We start from the raw sequence: 22,886 nt of genomic DNA, 5'->3' as shown, positions 1-22,886 counted from the left end.
TAAATTAAGTCAAAGTTAAGTTAGTTTGGCATGTAACATCCTACAATTATACCCTTTCATGGACACAGAAAGTATATGGTTTGTAAAACTGCAAATAATTTGACTTAGCAGTTCTATAATTGATTTATTTTGAGGTGGAGGTAACGTTAGACATCTCTTCTCTTAGGCCTTGTTTAGTTGCCAAAAAAATTTGCAAAATTTTTCAAATTTTTCGTCACATCGAATCTTACGACACATGCATTGAGCATTAAATATAGATAAAAGAAATAACTAATTGTAATTTGTAAGATGACTCTTTTGAGTCTTGTTAATCTATAATTAGATAATATTGTCAAATATAAATAAAAATGCTACCGTGTTCATTTTGTAAAAATTTTTGAAACTAAACGAGGCCTTATACGACCATTGGAGAACCAACGTAACACATCAGCGAGTGGTGGCGGCACTGGTGTGTGACCGGCGGTTAAAGTAAGTAGCTAGTAATGCTAGCTAAAATACATCCAGGACACGTACGCTCTCCGCTTCAAAATAAATAGACATCTTGCTTATCGAAAAATCAAAATTTAAAATGTAGGTAAATATACTTAAAATACTGATATTTTTAATGTGTGTAATAAGCAACATTATATTGATTGTGGAATAATAATGTATAATAAACTTATTTCAAGATATACATATTGATACTAATATTAGATCAAACTTAAAACATTTTAACTTCTCAAGAAGCGTGATGTACGTTTATTTTGGAAGGTGTATACTCTTGTTTAGGCCTTGTTTAGATGTACTCAAAATTCCAAAACTTTACAAGATTTCTCATTACATGGAATCTTTGGACGCATGCATGAAGCATTAAATATAAATAAAAAATAACTAATTACATAGTTTATCTGTAAATCACGAGACAAATCTTTTAAGTCTAGTTAGTCTATGGTTGGACAGTGTTTGTCAAATAAAAATAAAAATACTACAATGTCAAACTGCAAAAAAAATTTACATCTAAACAGCATTAGTAGATGCATTTGCGCTAGTACTAGTTAATCGTGCATGTTAGTCAGTAGTGGACATACTACAGGATATAAACGACTGCGGCAGCAGGAGGAGGAGACACGTACTCCATTGCCCCCTGGATAATTAAGGCCTTACTTAGTTGAAGAGATAAAAAGTTTTTGGGTAAGAGCAAGTTTAATAGCCTACCTGCTGGCTGCAAGAAACCTTGCAGCCTTCTCTCAGCCCACCTATAAAATAGTTAGATATCTATAACTCTTATAAAGCTAAACCCCACTAGATGAATTCTCTCTTCATGCAAGGTGTCCACATCATTCTCCACTAAGTGACCCACTAAATGTTATATCTCTTCATGCAAAGTGTCCACATCATTCCTCACTAAGTCCATGTCATCCCATATTAATTATAAAAAATAACAATGTCATCTATATCATGTGAAATACTAAATCTTTAATCTATTAACATACATGTCATGTACTACACTATTTGTTTCATCACCAATTAATTTCTTTATAATGTAACCAAATATTAGTTTTTGTTCTATTATCTTTTACTACATCTAATACAATAAAATGCATAAAAGTCAAATTCATATGTATACATATATAATAGACTGAATACCATATAGTAATGTTATGTATATAATGATTTATTTTTAAGAAAATCCCGCAGCAACGCGCGGGGAATTCATCTAGTTCACTATTAATACATGGCCCACTTATTTCACTCACAAAGTTTCTTGGTTCCTGTGCCTAAGCTGGCTGTAAGCTTACAACCTGCTTCTCCTCTCTCTCCTCCCTTCTCTCCTCCACCTCAGCATTTAGCCAGCTTACAGCCCACTATAATACTTGCTCTAATGTAGATTACTTTGAGAAGATGAAAAGTTTTTGGATACTGTTTTATTTTTATTTTTATTTAGCAATTATTGTAGACTAATTAGGTTCAAAAGATTCGTCTCGCAAATTATAGACAAACTGTATAATTAGTTATTTTTCTATCTGTATTTAATATTCTATGCATATGTACCGTACAATTCGATGTGACGAAGAATCTAAAAAGACTTTTGAGTTTTTAAGTGAACTAAATAAGGCCTAAAGTTACCAACACTACTTCTCTCCCTCTCAAAAAAGCACCGTATGTACTTTTGTCTGATGGATGATGTTTGTTTATCTCGTTCGAATCGTTACTAGATTCATCATAATGCGTAGCAGGGTGCGTAAATAAGAACAAAAAACAAATACATACAGACAAAAAAAAGAGAGAATATGATAAAAAAATAGGGTACGCGTGTACGAGGTCGCCAGCATCTGGATCGAGCTTATTAGCTGGTGGGGACCTCTTCTAGCTTAGAATCGTTTCACATGTATGCACACTTTGCAATGCCCTCCCCATTGCAACCTTCTACATTGGACCAAACTTTGACCATGCCCATCATGGGATGTTAGGCCTTTCATCCAAGGCCGTGTTTGGTTCCTCCATGAAAAAATTTCGCGACATAATAGTACTTTTGTTTGTTTATAGTAATTATTATCCAACTATAAACTAAATAAACTCAAAAGATTCGTCTCGTCAATTCCGACCAAACTGTGCAATTACTTTTTATTTTCATATATATATATTTAGGTCTTGTTTAGTTTGCAAAAATTTTGGTTTTTGGTTACTGTAGCACTTTCGTTTTTATTTGACAAACATTGTCCAATCACGGAGTAATTAGTCTCAAAAGATTCATCTTACAAATTACAGGTAAACTGTGCAATTAGTTTTTATTTTCGTCTATATTTAATGCTCCATGCATGCGACCAAAGATTCGATGTGACGAGGAATCTTGAAATTTTTTGCGAACTAAACAAGGCCTTAATACTCCATGCATATGTCTAAAGATTCGATGTGATGGGGAATCTTGAAAAATTTTGAGTTTTGGGGTGGAAGTAAACAAGGCGCAAAGGTTTGTACAGAATATTTCTCATCTATCGGCAAAGTTTGGTCGGAATTGACGAGACGAATCTTTTGAGTCTAATTAGTCCATAATTGGACAATATTTGTTAAATAAAAAAAGTGCTACAATGTTGATTTCCTATTTTTTGAACTAAACAAGACCCTGGAGGGTTTTGAAAATAGAAAGAAATGACAACATCACAGCCCACACTCTGGCACGTCAGGCTTTACAAGCTATACTATACAAATCCCTAACCAAAATGTAGCTAGACCTGTCTCAGTAGCCTATATATAGTGATACAAATCATGTCAACGGATGCCCCCTCAGGGAGACTCTAAACCTTATAACTTGGGGGTCTATCTCCCTCATTGCAGTGTTCAGTGTAAAAAAAAAAATCACCTCTGTCATATCTCATATCCTTCTAGATATGAACGTATGTCATGAGTCTGCGTAAGTGTCCACAATTAATATTTCACGATGATTCTTATTATCTTTTTTCTCATAGCCACTATAGTGTATTTCTTTTAAGTTACCATTTTTTCATTGTTCATGACATTGTTTCCTAAGTGACTTCATTACCATTCTCATATTACGTATGGAGAGAAACAACTAGTAATGTGGAGGATAATGTGGAGGAAAAACACCACCAATGGGAGGAAGCACCCATATAATACACTCTGTTCCACTCAGTATCAAACACGTGTATGTATATATTGTGCTTTTTCTTAAAAGAAAACATTTTTCATCCACATCGTCCAGACCCAAGCATGGAGCCATAATATATAATACGAAATTACTAACTAAATAAGTCTGTTTATAGACTGGGTTAACACAAACCAACAAAAGGAAGAGAATCGCAGATGTACGAGTAGAGGCCAACGACCTTGACCGGTAACTACCGACATGATGATACGTACTGTTTTTTTCGTTTTTGTTTGACAAATATTGTTCAATCATGGACTAACTAGACTCAAAAGATTCATCTCGCGATTTACAGGCAAACTGTGTAATTACTTTTTATTTTCGTCTATATTTAATGCTCCATGCATGTGCCGCAAGATTCGATGTGATGGAGAATGTTGAAATTTTTTTAATTTTTGGGTGAACTAAACAAGGCCGAGGGCCAGTAAGAGCACTGAGCAGTGACCACAACACCCATTGACTGCATGCATGCATGCCTCCCGCTTCTGCCTCATATGTGGATAATTTTGTACTACAACAAAAAGGAAAAAATAATTGTGCACTACAACAAAAAGGGAAAATAATAGTTCTGAAAATTAATTTTATAATTTTAGCAATTAATTAAAATAGTAATTCCCGTGCCTGCCCACACCGCGTCACCTGTCTGAAAATGGCCGCCTTTCTGAAATGCTCTGTTTTCTGTAACGATATGAAGTGCTCTGTAACGATATGAAGCCTCCGTTAATCGCCCCGTCTGAAACTGCTCATCTTTTTCTAGCAGTGAGTCTTATATTACTATTCGCTAGTCTAAAAATTAAAGACTAAAATTATTGTTAACTGATTGTGACAAAAGCTGTTGTCTCCGGCCAGGCGAGGTGAGGTGACAAAAGCTGTTGTCTCCGGCAGGCGGCAGAGGCGTTCGAGGAGGTCAAGGCGTGGCCATCGAAAAAACTACCATGCCCACATCCACCGAGCAGCTGAGAATTGACCGAGAGTATCGCATTGCAGCATGCACTTGCACTGTGCTGCTTTTCTCATGGTACTATTGCTGTCCATTAAAATAAACAGAGTGAAGCAGGTTATTGCTACATCCGAACTACTGCTTCCATTAAAATAAAAGTGTGTTACTAACGCCTTGTTTAGTTTATTTCTAAAACCAAAAACTTTTCAAGATTCTCTATCACATCAAATTTTAAAGCACATGCATGAAGCATTAGATATAGACGAAAATAAAAACTAATTGCATAGTTTGCCTATAAATTACGAGATGAATCTTTTGAGTCTAGCTAGTCTATGATCGGATAATATTTGTCAAATAAAAACGAAAATGCTACCGTGCCGAAATCCGAAATTTTTTCAGAACTAAACAAGGACTAAGAAGAAAATCATATTAGTTGTGCAAAGTTACTAGTATATATATTTATATAAAGGTTGGTGACTGCTACTGACTGATTATACAAAGAAGAATAAAAAGAGTGTAAAAGAAGCTCGCTATGGGTGGAGAGAAAGCTGCACTAGTCTACACATGTGGATCATTTTGACTTTTGAAAGCATGTGGTGGCGGGAAGGGGTTGAATAAACAAATTCAGACCTACCGTCAAACTAAGGGCTCGTTTGGTTTGCTCTGTTAAAGTTTATTGCTCGTCACACATCAAATGTTTAGATATATATATATAAAGTATTAAATATAGACTATTTATAAAACTAAAAACACAGTTGAAGAGTAATTTAAGAGACAAATCTTTTAAGTCTAATTAGTCCATGATTGGATAATAATTATCAAATAAGATGAAACTGCTATAGTACCTGTTAAACTTTAATACCTCAAACCAAACACCCCTAAAGTGCATCCATCTCACTTGTACCTCTTTGGACTGTCACTTTCCATGGTTTATGGGACTCTATCTATTTTGTACCGCCCTTCATTAGTAGAGTAGTGTAAAAGTTTTGGATTTAAAGGCAGCTCTAGCGCGCCACAGAACTGGAAATGTATGAATAACTTCTCATGATAAAAAAATGGAGACCCTTCTCTTTTATTCCCTTTTCTATTCTTTTCTATTTTTGTTTTGTTCTAGCCACCGCACAATTCCACTTTCACGGTCGTTCAGTGGTTTTCAATCCAGTGAACGATATCCAGCGAATGATCTGACAGCTAATACATGCCGGTTGCCCACCCTCCTTCCCCCTCCCCTCACTTCTCTTTTCCTCTGCTTTTGACGTCATTATAAAAAAAGCAAAACATTTATTTCAAATTACTATAACTTTTAAATGATGTATCTATTTTTAATTTCGTCTACACCGCTGTGTTCAACGTGACGAGGCGAACAAAACTAGACCCCACTTCTGTATGTTTCGAAGATTTTTATTTTTCTAGTACCAATTTATGTATATTAACTTATAACATATAATTTATATTGCTAACTTATTCTGCTAAGTTATGCTGCTAACCTATTCTGATAAGTTGTATTCTATAACTTCTATTTGTGTATAATAACTGCATAACTTTCTATATACACCAGCGTATTAGTTGTGTAACTTATGTACATAAGTTGTATTGTGTAAATTATGTCTCCCTCTATTCCAAATTATAAAATGTTTTGATATTTCTACATATATTGATTTTGTTACATGTATACATATATAGTTGTGTCTAGATACATAGTAAATTCAATTTAGAAAAGTCAATATGCCTTATAATTTGAAATAGTGGGAGTAAACTTATGTACATAAGTTATATAGTATAACTTTTTTGAGAACTACTAAGTTAGCAATGTTGAGTTATTCCTCGAACTTATGTTGTCTAGAAGCACTGCTAAGTTAGTGCTGTTAAGTTTATCGTGAAAGTTATGCTTTTTAATTCTATTTTATAAGTTATGAGCATATGCTTCTTAAAAAGATAAAAAAAATATTAAAGGACAAGTGATCTAGCAAAAGAAAGTGAAAAGAGAATTGGATGCTTTAAAAGAGAGAGAAATGATTCCTATCATGTCCAAAAATAAAAAGTAACATATGCACTTTTCAAATAAGAAAAGCAAATGGCTGTCGGAAATTGACCGCTGGTTTCCTTTCCGCTGAACGTTCGTGAAATAGTGGCGTCGTAGCCACCGTCCATTCGTCCACCCCACTTATCCCGACACCCTACCAGCGACTCCGCCTCATCCTGTGCCCTAGCGACTTTCATGACTTCCACCTATGGTTGCAAACGGCATGGGTCACGCCGTCAACTCGCCGGGCTGGCTCACGCCGCAAGGCCACGCAATCCCGTCCGCAATCCCGCACCCTCATAACGTGTTCATGTGGTGAACCCATGTAAGCCGGCGGTGCCGCTCTAACCCACATAAGTTTTGTCGTGTACACCACCAGCCATGCTGCCACTGTGAATGTTGTGCTGAACGCCATCATACATCAGAGCTATTAGTTACCACGGACTGAGCTTGAGCGCTGATGCCCGCCCATCTGCTGCTCATCTTCCTCAATATCTCGAGCAACAAGCTCTTGGCGGGACTGCTGGCCGCCGCAAAAGACGCAAAGCCAATGCGGCAAAAAACGGGCTGCTGCACATTCCCGCTTACAAGCAAGCGGCGTGTGCAGACGCGGGACGGGCTTCCCGCAGCCGCGCCGTTTGCAACCTTACTTCCACCCCACCCCTAGATATTAGTCCTCACCCTTGCAACTCTTCCCTGGCGTCTCGCCTTGTCCACACTCCTATCACCGTGCCCAGTTGCACGCGCACATAAGAGAGATATTTTAGGGTTTTTTTTGAGAGCGATATTTTAGGGTTGGGTCTGTGGAGAAGCTTCTTGTTTTTAACCCCGTCCATCACCCACGCCTTGTGGAACCAAGATTTCACATGAGGAGATGTTTGTGTTTTTTAAGTGTTTGAATGTTTTGCCTTGCCCATCGGGGCGCGAGGAGGCAGTACTACTCACAAGTGGCGATGGCATCTCCATGTGTGTGAGTGTGTCATCCATGGATGAATGGATGTCATCTCATATGAGCGCTGGTTGTTAAGGGCAGGGAAGGTTGTCTTCAACCTTCAGGGCCTGTTTGGAACAAAGGAATGCAAAACAGAGGAATAGAAAAAAATGTAGGAATATGATAGAGTGAAAGGTGAAAAACTATGGTATTCCAAAACACAGGAATAAATACTTTGAGTTGTTTGGATTGCAGGAATAGATTTAGTCACATGTTTCTAAGATTTCCCTTGAGTCACAACTGCAGGCCCATAGTGAGTGAGTGACCAAGCAAGGCATAAGATTTCCCTTGAGTTTGGATGGATGCTTTTTTTCCTATGTTTTGTACATGATAGGAATCCTTTCCTTTGGAATGGGATACATCTTTCCTCCATTCCAAACAGCAATCTTGGAAAACTTTCCATAGGAATGCATTCCTTTGAAATTCCTTTATAATTCCTCCAATCCAAACAGGCCCTCAAGTTGTACAAGAGTTTGATTTTTTTCCCTCAACTATGAAACTAGTTACAAGATACCCTCTAACTGTCGAAACAGGACATATTTAGTTTAGCTAGTTGCAAATGTGGTTTTCTATTTTTTAAAAAAAATTAACAAAAATTGTTTTAATATCTAAAAATTCATATCTTCTTTATGTTAAATAAAAAAAATGCGACAATAATACCAATTTTCCCTAAAAATATTTATTTACTCATTGGTGATCTATTATTAAATGTTATTTATTCATTTTTGTAACAAACCATACCACTAACAATAAAACCACATGAAGAAATGAATAAGATCCAAATAACAGTAAATAGATTACCATCAATTAAACATTTTTATGAAGAAATGGTATTACTTTCATTTGTTTATTTAAAATACAATAGTTATGTTTGGATAACTTAAAGGACCAAATCTGTCTGGTTTACCGTTAGAGGATGTCCCGTACCCAGTTTTATAGTTTAATGTTGAGAGAATCGAACTGAAACGTGCACTAAACGTCCGCGCTCTGTTCTGATGAGACTCACTATAGTAGCAGTACTTCTAGTAGAGTAATACTGCTGTGCAGCATTAGATGCATCGCAACCGTCAAACGGTTAACTGTGCTGTTGTACAACCGCTGCTCGCTAGCTGCAGAGAAGGGAGGACTGATAATACCACTATAGCGTGTACCAGAGTCGGATAGCAAGTCACCATCTCAAATACCACCTCCATCCCCTTTTATGTGTCGCTCAGGGAGCGTGCGTGTATATAATGGCAGCTTGGTTCTCGAGCGACAGATATTACGGGACATACTAACACTCTTAACGTCTGTTTAGATGTACTTAAAAACTCAAAAGTTTACAAGATTCTCCATCATATCTAATCTACGGCACATGCATGAAACATTAATATAGATTAAAAAATGACTAATTGCACAGTTTACCTGTAAATCGCGAGACGAATCTTTTAAGCCTAGTTAGTCCATAATTGAATAATATTTGTCAAATACAAACGAAAGTGCTACAATATCAAAATCCAAAAATCTTTTGCATCTAAATAAGGCCTTACCATGCGAATTCACACTTTTTGTTACTAGCTGTTCCCTGCATTTCCCTCGTCTTCGCTCTTGTGTGTCACCAATACACAGGCGCCGTTTCTTCTGTGTCTATACACATACACCCAAGCATGTTTAGTCGTTACTTCTGACTTTTGTGTTTATTGGAGTTAGTTACTAGCTTTCTGGTGGCTTAAGTAGACAATCAGTAAAGCCATTTTCATTTTTTTTTTCAAACAGCACATCTTGCCTTTCTCAGCCAGAGATACTACGATCCAATTAATTATTAGGCATGTGTGTGTTGTTCTTTGTTTTGCCCTAAATCTTAAAAAGAAATCAAGAAAGAAACAGAACTAGCTTCGCACATGCTAGGCTTTAATTTGAGAACGAAGCTGCCTTTTGCCATCATCATCGATCAGCTCTTCGGATCCTTCCACTATTGGCAATGGATCATCATATATTAAAAAAGGGCCAGGCCTGGAGTCCATACATGACCAATAAACAGTCATTGAACTAATAACAATGATTGCCCTTTTGGAATGCAAAGTTGGATTTGATGCGGTTGTTATACGTTGTACCAAGGCGAAATTCGTTACAAAGTTCTTGTCAATCCGTACGCGGCGCTCGTTTGTTGTTGTTGTTGCTGTTGGTACTACCTATCCGCTGGACTGAACTGCATGATGATATTGATATATACTATGATGCAGGGACCAGTCTAACCGGCATACATTTGCATTTGCTTGCGTTTGGTATAGCCAACGACAAATAAGTTGCACGTACTGTACTAGATTTGGTGTCTGAAATGAACAGTACTCGAGCACCACTTGTATTGTCTTTGTACACACACTGCACGTATGACTACGACCTAGATCATATATATATTCATAAAGTATGACACACACACACACACACACACACACACACACACACACACACACACACATATATATATATATATATATATATATATATATATATATATATATATATATATATATATATATATATATATATATATATATATATATATATATATATGATCCACTGTGCAATCATGATATATATAGCTAGAATAATGTATATATAGAACCTCAGCTCGATCGTCGCATGCATAATTAATTGCATAATATATAGCTACAATACCTAGAGATTGCCAAGATCCATGAGCAGCAGGTTTGGTGGCGTTGGCGGTTAAGTGAGGAGTGTATATCCTGTTCGTGTGTGATGAATCAATAATTTGAGGCAGGCCATGTCACTCGCTTTCCAACCTTTTTCGTTCCTTTCTTTCTGACGCCCTTTGCCAACTAACGAGTTGACGTTGCTCGTCCTATATATATGTGTTATATTTTCTATCGAGAGTACCGTAGCGGTGAAAAATAAAACTGAACCTACCATATCATCTATAGTATGTTACCATAATACCATATAATATATGCACTAAGGCCTTGTTTAGTTCACGGGTAAAAAAAAAAATTAATTGTCACATCGGATTGGTCTATGGGATATCGTGTTGTCGAATAATAGTTAAAAAAAACTAATTACATAACTCATTCGAAAACCGTGAGGCAAATTTATTGAGCCTAATTAATCCGGCATTAGCACATGTATGTTATAGTAGTAATTATGGCTAATCATGGATTAATTAGTTTTAAAAGGTTTATATCGTAATTTTTATTTAACTGTATAATTAGTTATTTTTTATCTATATTTAATGCTCCATGTATATGTCCAAACATTTAATAGGACGAGATAATATTTTTTTGGGTGGAAACTAAACAAGACCTAACATGAGCAACCACCAACCAAAGTGATGGATGACAAACAGCAGAGGAAAGGAGGGGAAGCAGAGGTCTGCCTGCGTTGTGCGTGCTTGAGATGGATGGATACTCGATCACCCGACAAGCTGGTCTACCATTGCGACACCATGCATGATTGCACGAGCTTTTCAGAGCGAGGCGATGAATTGCAAATTGCCAATTGGTCAAGCACGTACTACTGCAGGCAGCAACAAAAGGAATGGCCGCTCTTCAAGCAAAGCAGAGCAAGGCAAAGTGGAAGCTATGCATATTGGGAGGATGATGCTGCCTGTGAAACGGCCGACCGAACGGTGGACGGTGCACCATCACCTCCGATGTCTACTGCCGGCCGGCCGGTCAGCACAGTAAAAATCTCATGTTTGCACCACTTATTACATGCCGTGCCGTGCCGTGCATTCCATCCGTCGTCAATCCATCCATGCATGCACGCCCCTCATCTGCTCCTGGCTAGCTAGTGAAAGCGCAGGTAAAACAGTGTAAATGGTCCATTTCAATGCACTGTTTCCAAAATAAATCTGCTGACAGAGCATCAATAAAACGAACAATGAAACAACCTTCACAATACATGAGTTTCACCTTGATGTTTCCTAGGCTGGGCAAAGCATTTAATTACTGCAAAATGATTGGATCACATGCAAGATGGTGAAACGATTTAGTCCTCAGTGGGGATTTCATCCTGTTTCGCTGCGTGGGAAACAACGCCAGCGGAGTTTCACCATGGTGAAACTACTTTCTTCTCTCTCCTCTTCGTTTCATGCAAAAAGTGCAGTTTTGCTGATATGGCGTCCTAATAAATGTGCATGACATCTTGGTGAAACCTCCACTGAGAATGGCCTAACGGCACCGCCACCACCACGCATGCACGCACACACAAAACGTTACTTTTCCATTTATGCACCTGCATGTTCGCTTGACCTTATTAGTTGTTTTTCTCTTACATAGCTTATCAGCCACATAAACAAGGCGTCCTAGAGCTATGAGGCCGCACTTTCGGCTAACGTTTGGTTGGTTCCCAGAGCTATGAGGACACCATAGTTTCCCAAAAGAATGTAAGGTCATTTTTTATGCCATAACTCGTCAATCTTCGGTGACATTTTTAGCACTGAACTTTTTGGCATGGTGTTCAAGACGCCATCCCAAAAAAAATTAATGGAACGAAAAAACTTGATGTGTATAAGGCTAGTTTTAATGAGGTTTCATTAGAGTTTTATGCACATTAAATATACTGATATGACACTATATTAATGAAGAGAGAGATGACAAGAGTTTCATGGAAAAACTCTTCTGTACTGTTCTGAAAATATGAATGTATTAGGCCAGTCTCAATGACCACTGTTTCCAAAACAAATCTGTTGACAGAGCATCAATGAAATGAACAATGAAACAACCTCCACAATACATGAGTTTCACCTTGATGTTTCCTAGACTGGGCAAAGCATTTAATTAATGTAAAATGATTGGATCACATGCAAGATGGTGAAACGATTTAGTCCTCAGTGGGGATTTCATCCTGTTTCGCTGCGTGGGAAACAACGCCAGCGGAGTTTCACCATGGTGAAACTACTTCCTTCTCTCTCCTCTTCGTTTCATACAAAAAGTGCAGTTTTGCTGATATGGCGTCCTAATAAATGTGCATGACATCTTGGTGAAACCTCCACTGAGAATGGCCTAACGGCACCGCCACCACCACGCATGCACGCACACACAAAACGTTACTTTTCCATTTATGCACCTGCCTGTTCGCTTGACCTTATTAGTTGTTTTTCTCTTACATAGCTTATCAGCCACATAAACAAGGCGTCCTAGAGCTATGAGGCCGCACTTTCGGCTAACGTTTGGTTGGTTCCCAGAGCTATGAGGACACCATAGTTTCCCAAAAGAATGTAAGGTCATTTTTTATGCCATAACTCGTCAATCTTCGGTGACATTTTTAGCACTGAACTTTTTGGCATGGTGTTCAAGACGCCATCCCAAAAAAAAATTAATGGAACGAAAAAACTTAATGTGTATAAGGCTAGTTTTAATGAGGTTTCATTAGAGTTTTATACACATTAAATATGCTGATATGACACTATATTAATGAAGAGAGAGATGACAAGAGTTTCATGGAAAAACTCTTCTGTACTGTTCTGAAAATATGAATGTATTAGGCCAGTCTCAATGACCACTGTTTCCAAAACAAATCTGTTGACAGAGCATCAATGAAATGAACAATGAAACAACCTCCACAATACATGAGTTTCACCTTGATGTTTCCTAGACTGGGCAAAGCATTTAATTAATGTAAAATGATTGGATCACATGCAAGATGGTGAAACGATTTAGTCCTCAGTGGGGATTTCATCCTGTTTCATCGCGTGGGAAACAACGCCAGCGGAGTTTCACCATGGTGAAACTACTTCTTTCTCTCTCCTCTTCGTTTCATGCAAAAAGTGCAGTTTTGCTGACATGACGCTCTAATAAATGTGCATGACATCTTGATGAAACCCCCACTGAGACTGGCCTTAGAAACAATGTTATGAAACTCATGCTGAGGATGACCTAAATATTGCCATCACCATTTATGAATCATGTGCAAACCCATTCAGGGCACTCCCAATGTAGAAATCATCATGGTTTCTATAGACATTAATTGTAATGTCACCTAAGCATTTTGCTAATGTGGCAAGGTAGTTATTGAAGAGAGAGAGAGCAAAAAATTATAGAAACTGTGTCTAAGTTATAAACTATGTCTACACAAAATTCAAGACATGAAGTGATATAATTGGCTGAGAATGGAGAGAAATATTCTATAGAAACTATCCATTAGGACCATAGTTTGTTTGTATAGTATTTATAAAAATTAATATGTATATAGTTTTTACATTGGGAGTACCCTCAAAGAAGCAAAAGCAAGAAACCTTCTTTTTTTTTTTCCAAGTCCCATGCATGCATGCAGCAGTCACTTGTTCCCATTGCACACAACCACGATGCACGTATGTGCTTTCGACGTAAGAGGCAGGAGCTTTTGCCTCTCAGTTAAATTTAAAAACTTCTACAATATATGGATACAGAATGCGTGGGCCTTAATATAAACTAGCCACGTACTCAAGGCACTCTAGGAGCAACCTATTAGCCTGGCACCAGCACACCATGGCATGTTTTTGGATCTTGTTCTCAAAGTGAGATTCTAGATTCTAGGGAATGAATGTAGAATCGGGATTAAGAAAATGAGGGTGTTTTGATTTCATATGCATAGTGACTGTTGCTTTTGTATAGTAAAAAATCTCTAGATACTACATTTGGGGTAGATATATCGCCGGATTCTAGAATTTCATTCAATAATTCATTCATTCAAGAATTCAAGTGTATGGATCTCGTTCTCATCTTTTACCTCGAATCTCTTTTTCTTGGTAGATCAAAACAGGGCCATAAGAGCAAGTATTATAGTAGGCTATAAGCGAGCTAAATGCTGAGGTGGATGAGAGAGAAGAGGAGAGAGAGTAAAAGCGGGTTGTAAGCTTACAGCCGGCTCAGACACAAAAACTAAGAAAATCTATGAGACACACAAGTGGACCATGTATTAATGGTGATGAGCTAACCATTATATGAGTAGACTGCAAGAAGGTTATAAAGAAATCTTACAGCCAACAGCTGGCTGTATTATAATACTTGCTCTAAGCAAGTTGGTGTGGTCGTTACCTTATCAAATCAGTACTCCAATTAAAGAAATTAGTTAGTGGCACAATGGCACGGCATGCATGGAAAGACGCACGTCTCAATCATCGAATTCAAGAGCCTTTCAATAATACCAACCATTAATTAATTCACAATCATGATGAGCTAGCTAGCGTTTTAGCGCGAGCATTCATGCATGGCCAAAATTCTGTTGCATGCGACCATCAGTTAGCAGTTAGCTGTTTGTCTGTGCACTTGAAAGTGTGCTGTTAACTGCCACGTTTCTTGTTGCAAATGATGTGCTAGTCATCCAAATGCTTGTCCAAAATCATGATGAGCTAGTCATGCTAATGATACTTATTTTGTATCTAACATGTGTTTTCATGTGTATGCTAACTTATTTGATTTAATTTAATTTACGGTTTTGCTAGCGCCCGGACGTCCGGACGGACGCACGTGTCCAGACGCTAGGTCTGCACATCATTCCCCGCGTCTGCATCCCGCACTCCCCCATATGAGCCCACACCGCTTACATCTTCCCCTCGAGCGCCTGCATCCCGCGCCCGCCCACATAGGCCCGCACCGCTTGGACCCAGCCGTACTGCCCCGACTGTACCTTGGGAAGTCCTCGCTTGCACCCCCTTCGCTGCTCACGCGCATGCACACGACTAGCAGCGCGGCGGGTGGCTAAGCCAACATCCAGAGGAGGGAAGAGAGGTGGCAGATGCCCAGTCAGTGCCAAAAGGAGAGAAACAGGCAGAAGGTGAGGAAGGAGAAAAGCGAAGACACATGTCACACCCTGGCTTTTAAAATAAGACCAGAGTCGTCATATGTGTGCCCAGGAAGTCCACACATACAACAAAGAATAGAAATATCAAAAACAATATTATATATAGCGGAAAATATATTTATATTAACACTTACAAACATCAGAGTATGCGGAAACAGTAGCTAAACTTCTTAGGCTCCAATCTTCTCAGGGACGGTTGACTGGGGGCTCCGTACGCCAAGCACTTCTGATAAGCTTCAAAAAAACTCCATAGCATCTGTGTCCTTCTTCTGAGCAGCACTTTACTACACACTGGGGTGTGGGGGAAATAGCAAAGGTGAGTTCATGTCGAACTCAACAAGTACAGGCGGAAAGTATATGACATGCAGGGCTTAATCAAAGGAAAAGCTGACACTGTTTAACTGCAGGTGAGCTTTTTAAGTTGACAAGCTTTTATTACAACTCTATTATTAAAACAACCTATTACTAAATATGGGTAAAGCATCCCAACCCTTATTTAGATGAAGGTTAATTAACAATATTATTAGTCATCTTTATAATAATAATTATTATTAAGATCACCGAGGTAGCAACCTCGGATAGTAACTTGGGGTAGCAACCCCATTAAGGTCATGGGATAGCAGTCCCAATTAAGAACACAGGATAGCAATCCTGCCAACACGGAATAGTCATTCCGCCAAAGCACGAGGTAGCAACCTCAACCAAATTTCGCCTCCAAGTATCCAGTGAATCCAATTTGCTCATCAATCCAGTGAATCCAACCTCAACCAAAGCACGAGGTAGCAACCTCAACCAAAATTCGCCGCTCGTGACCGTGAGCACGGCTGATATATCAGTTTTACACTCTGCAGAGGTGTGCACTTTCACTCCAAGTCGTGATTCCCATTTGCCCGGGGTCGCGACTCCCCAAAACACTTCCAAGGTGAGCAGGCAGGGTCTCACTACGAGACCTTTCACAGGGTCCAACTAATAGGATGCCACTCGCAAGTTTTCGCCGGGGCGCTCGACAGTCAATACCCATAGCCATGGCGTACCGAGCAGCCGCTAACTTAATATTCATTACCCAAGTTACTTCCTCACGCCTACCCGGAAAGTAACACCCTACTAGTGGAGGTCCTGCTAATTAGTCAAGCCAGAGCCATATAGCTTGGAGCTGCACTGTAAGTTCCAGGGGCCCGCTCCCTGACTAAGTCCTTACGGAGAGCAGAGACGGATACGCCCGGCAAACCGGACCACCAACAGTACCCGCTCCCCCTGTCACCACCATCATCACGATGCTCGTAAGCATCCAACATCGCCATCACCGCAGTGACCAAAGATTCAGCACAGTTTAAGCATCAAGTTGAGTAGAGATTATTACTTGTTTAGGCATGTGTATAAGATGAGTAGAGCAGCTAAGCAAACCTAGTATAACCTAGACTACCCATATATGTAACCCCAGGTGAACAAGGAATAGTAAGTAAAGCTAGTCATGTCCTTAGGGTTTGCATTCATTGGACACATGCATGTAAAGTAAATGACATTAATGAGTAGGTTCAAAATGATCAAACGGTGTCTGCACTTGCCTTTATTCTCAGTGTATATCTGCTTAGAATTCTTTAGCTTCTTTCTTCTGATCTCCAACTTCTGCTTCGACTGTCGGTCCTTAGCTCCTGGTCTTCACTGCTGACAAACCACGCTTCTTCTACTCGTAGCAAACAAGCAACACAAACAGACAAACAAACAATCACGACTAAGAACAAGCATCAATCAAAAGAAAAGCTTAGAAAGAGCGCACTAAACGACACGACTTATTGCTACGATCGTGACAACGCAAGAACGATTGAGAACGGAGCTATAGTTAAATAGACACGACTATCGAGGCTCGAAGTGAAACGGAGAAGACGACTATACGTTGGTCGTATTTTAAGAAAACAGGTGATGGATTATTCAAAGAAATATCTGAAAGTTGAGTTGACCAAATTATAAAGAAATATAAAGGTTAGGACTAAATGTTTAGTCATATTCTAATTATAAACAATTATATACCATTTAAGTCACTTTATCTTTTATAGCCTAGAAAATATATAATTGGTGACATAACTGGTACAAAGCATTTATGAAAATAGGATAGACTAAGTAAGTCACAGTTGAAAAGACAAAACACATTGACGTTAAACATATTAATATTTGTTTAAGAAAAACTAAAGTTATAAACTTAAATTACTTGCATAGATTAGAAAGGCATTTAATAAGACATTAATCATTTTATATTTATGGTGAAAACCTAAATGGTCAACCGAGGTAACTATTACTGCTAAAGCGTAGTTTACGTCGATACGAACCTAACGCGACAAGAACGGGCTCAATCGGAATTAAAACGCGGATTCTATGGCCAAAACTAAGTCAGTGGCAAAACTGTGAATAAACAGAACTAATTTTCGTATTTTAAATAATTAAAACTGAATTTTAAAATCATTTTGGACTTAACCAGTAAATACCGACGGATCCAGGGGCTAAACTGCTAAAAACAGGACTTAAATCTAATTATGTCTAAACTACTCAGGACCGCGGGTTGATTTTGAATAAAAGCGAGGGCTTATTTGCAAAAGGACCAGGGCGGCGCGGGGTGGCCAACTTGATTGGCCACGTGGCCCTGCGGGGTTGGCGGGTCCACGACCCATGCCTTTGGACCGCGGCGCGGGCGGTGGACCGTGGGTCCACGGTGGACCACGGCCGGGCTGGGCGGGCGCGCGCGGCGGCGGCGGCATGGCCGCGACACTGCGGCTCGCCGTGACGGCGCTTCGGGGCACGGGCGGACACGTCGAGGGCATGGGCGGGATGCACGCGCCAGGGCGAGCGCGATGTGCGCGTCAGCGAGAATCGGGAGTGGCCGTGGAGGCGGGTGCGCGAGGCGGAGCGGCTCAACGGCGGCGGCGCAACTACGGCGAGGGCGCGCACGCGACTGAGAGAGAGAGGGCGAACGGGAGGAGCACCGACGGATTCCTCACCTCAACGCGAAGCTCGGGGGGCGGTCCTCGTTGCCGGAGACGTTGCGGCAGCGGAGATCGGCGGCGGCGCGGAGTTCGGGACGGCGGCGGCTATGGCGGCTCGCGGCTTGTCACACCCGGTTTTAAGGAACAAAACCAGGCTAGCTATATGTGTGCCCAGAAAGTCCACACATACAACAACACAAGCAATAGTATCAGAAACAATGTTATATAACGAAAACATACATACTTATAAATAACACTTACATCAGAGAATCGTAACACAATAACTAATCTTCAAGCTAAATCTTCACAGGGACGGCTGACTGGGAGTAACATATGCCTAGCACTTCTTGTATCTTGAGAACATCCTTCATGACTCCATCCTTCTAATCAACTCTTTCTAGTGGACTGGAGTGGTGGAAAATAGCAAGAGTGAGCACATATCGTACTCAACAAGTATAACCAGGGGTTCATGAGGCTCAATAAGCTGACACTGGTTTGACTGCATTTAGCTTTTAATAGTAGATAGCATGTTTAATTATTGGATAGCAAATATCAAGGTAGCATATTAAATCCCATAACCACATAATCAGTGTATACAAGAATTAAGAATAACACATATAAACAACATAATAAACCATTATCATTATTCACGTTCATCAGTGTCCATCTATTCCGTCAGTTTTCCGGGCCGCCGGTATCCGTGGGCACGGCTAGTATACCAGATTTAACACTCTGCAGAGGTTGTATATCTTTACCCATGAGTCGTGATTTACCCTTTCGCCCGAGGTGATCAGCCTCTTAACCCACTACCAAGGAAGGTCGGCAGGGTTCACTATGAAGTCTTTCAAAGGTTCGTCTAACATGTTAAGGCAAGATTTCCTTTGCGCGCAGATATAGATACCCCCTTCCAAATGGCACAATGACGCGCAGCCTATACACATAAGGACAGGGGCTCGCACTATACCCAAAACGGTTCAGCCCCTCCGTCCTTTCGGGTAACCTCTAACAAGCTAGAAAAGCTTACTCATACTTGACTAAAGCCAGAGCCATATAGCCCTCATGGTTGTACGAGTTGTCCCAGCTTTTGCCAAGGGATAAGTCCTTATGGAGGGTCAAGATCAATCTAGCAAAAGCTAGAGTTCTTTCCACCCTTTATGTTCAAGTTGCTAGAAAGCTTATTTTATTGCTTATTGTGTATTCAAATATTCATGTTACAAGATCATGGATTAATAATCAAGCACTAGCAAAAGCTACCCAAATGCATATCAAAATAGGTAACAAGGAATTCAGGATAACAATCATCTATGATTTTGCTAAGGTCGTCAAGGTGGACACATGCATATGATATATGTATTAAAAGTGTGTAGGTAACAAGGATGATCCCAAGTTATACTTGCCTTAAACACTTGCTCAATCCGCACATCAACAACTTTTGATCATCACCTTCTGATCTTCGACACTCATGGACATCTCTTCTACTCGCAGATCGTAGCAGCCAAGCATATCAACAAACATACAAGAAACCAATAGAAACCACTAAGAACAATACACCATACAAGATAAAAGCGCGTACTAAAAGAGAATCGATGCTACAAGATCGCAACAAGCACCGAAACCGAACCTATCGTTAAAAGAAATGATTAACGATATTTTTATATTATAAAAGAGAAGCTTACATATTTTAAGTAAACAAAATAATATATAAGTTATTAATTCAGAATAATGTTAACATATTTATTTTCAAAAGTCAAGCTAAAACTAATTATATTTTATTTATAAATAATTTTATATTGTTTATACCGGTTGACTTTAACTTGTAAAATAATGTAACATGCGAGCACTAAAATAAGTTTATGGTATATATCGTGATTGTCTAAGAAAAATATAATCAAAACACATTCAAGTTGCTATTAGTTAAATTCATGCTCATAATTACAAAGGACAGACGTGACAAACCTATATTATTTTTAATTATAAAACTTACTACAAGCATATTAAGCAATTAATATTTAGTAATATATGGAAAATATGTGACATGAAAAGCACTAGCACTAACGCGTAGATTACATTACTATGAGTCTAACGCAACTTGAATAGATCAAATCAGAGTTAAAATGAGCATTTTATGGCTAAAACAAGCTAGTGTATTTTCTTTGTATTTCTAATGGGAAACGCCAATAAAACAAATCCATGTCATGGTGATATCATCTCGTTGTCATCAAGCTAGCAATTTGGATTTAGAACCGCCAGTAATTGAGCAGAGCAGATGAGATGATGGAGATCTCACCTAGGTGTTTATCCTGGACAAGGAGAGCTTGACGTGTCCACACCTTTGAACCCTTGACGCGAAGCTCGGCAGCTTGATGGAACTCGCGCTGTATATACGCCTGACAGGTGGACGAACGACTCTTCACGTAGGTGTGCACGTCAGCTAGGCAATTGATGATACTGATCACATGCAGACGTTTGGCACCGGACACCAAAACGGCAGTAGTGCCAGCGGCGGCGGCGGTAGCAGAAGAGGTAGCTGCAGCAGATGAAACTATGGTGACTACCATAGGTTCGCCGGATGGCCCGGCAATGAACTCCGGTGCCAAGGAGACGAGAATGCCAACAACCGCAGCTCGACGAAGCTTCTTCTCGAGGTGATATTCTCAGACCAATATTGCTGCAATAGGGTACACGGTCGGCTACAAGTAAAAACAAAAATAGAATCCAACAGGATAGCTCCGAGTAGGACAAACCTCGCGTTGCAGCAACGAACGGCAGAGGCAAAAGTGGAGGTCAAAAGCGACCCCTTCAACCATGGTTCTGTGGCTCTTGGGATCTTCAAATGACGGCACCACGTACAGGAGTTTCTAATTGAAGCTGCATGCGCCGAGGATGCTTCTGATAACAACGATGGTGCTGCTCGTGAACAATACCTGCCGTGACAAGATGGAACATTGGAGTTCCGGCGGCGGAGTCAATGGAATTGATAAAGTAGACGGCGGCTTTGGATATGATTTCTAGATGCGTCAAGGAATATATATATATATATATATATAGGGTTTCTCACCGATGATGTAGATGACGTCACGTGGGTGGCGATGTGGTCGACATGTCCTCGTGCTGAAGCTTGGCTGCACCAAAGCCATGAATATTCAGGTTTCGCGGCAGGGCAAGTAATAGATTGATGGTGAATTGACGATGGCCAGACTTCACTTGGACTACAAGGCCCCAACTGCAAAGCAGATGCGCGAACCTGGGATGAGCTGCGGAGAACAAGGACTCCTAGGAGAGATCGACAACCAGGAGAAGAAATCACATAAAAACAAGGAACAAAAAGATTGCGGGAGATTCTCCAACTTTGCTATGCGGCAAGTTGAAGATATGTGATCAGCACGTCGACTCATATATATATATATATATATATATATATATATATATATATATGGAAATTCCTTTGTACACGTACGTGTAGTTACTCTCATCTTCATAAACTACATTGTGTATGTATTCATACTTGTTTATCAGTTTGAGTATGTTTATATACTCATATTAAGATACTCAGGATCTTACCACGCGAAAATTTTTCAAAAAAAAAATTATTTTAGATATATTACTAAAATGCCACTACTATATTATATACAATAAGTATAACCATATACTCTATGTATGTATGCATACTTAACATACATATCACTCTAGATGGTCTAGTATGATCATATACTTTGTCTATATACATTTCGTCCGGTCATATACACCTTAAATCTAGAGATACATAGATAATATATATATATATATATATATATATATATACATGAGATAGATATACGCAGGATTTTGGGTCGAGTTAGAATAGGATTGGATTTTTATTATTTTCGGAATTATTTAATACCATGACTAAAATAATTCTAGAAAATCTAAAACTACTATTTGAGTCATGAGAAATATTCCAAAATTCTAAAAATTAGCGAAATTTTTTCAGAGACATTTTAGACATAAGAACCTCAATAAAGTATATAGAGCTCACAAAAAAATAGAAACATGTTCCAGAAAAATGCTGAAATAATTTCCGGTAAGTTTTAGAGATTGATTGACGGATGAGGAACTGAACGGAGTGATTTGGGTTATAAGAAAAGATTTTGAGACACTCAGAATTAAAGCATAGGCTGAATACAAGGAATTTGATTGTAGAAAAAGATAAAGATATACCGAACAAGGAGCAAATTTATTTTTCCTATATTTTCATGAGCACTCAAATACAAAACTAAATAAATTTTTATTTATTTCGAAAGGAGCAAATTTTAGGGTGTTACACGGCTCGAGCACAAGAGGCGGCGGCTGCTGCCCTAGGGTTCCGTGGGGGGCGCGGGGCTCTAGGCTGGGCCTTTATAGGCCGACGAACCTCGTGGGGCGCGCTCGGACTCAGATCAAACGGCGGTTGCGGCTTCCGAGATGTGCGGCGAGAGGAGGGAGACGCGGCTGACGCGTGGGTCCGCAGCGTCAGCTGCTTGGAGCGACCGACAAGTGGGCCCCGCGTGGCAACGGGT

The sequence above is a fragment of the Sorghum bicolor genome, chromosome 6 (assembly GCF_000003195.3).
Source record: "Sorghum bicolor cultivar BTx623 chromosome 6, Sorghum_bicolor_NCBIv3, whole genome shotgun sequence".
Taxonomy (NCBI): domain Eukaryota; kingdom Viridiplantae; phylum Streptophyta; class Magnoliopsida; order Poales; family Poaceae; genus Sorghum; species Sorghum bicolor.
The sequence above is the reverse complement of the archived record's forward strand: the minus strand, read 5'-3'. Positions refer to the sequence as shown.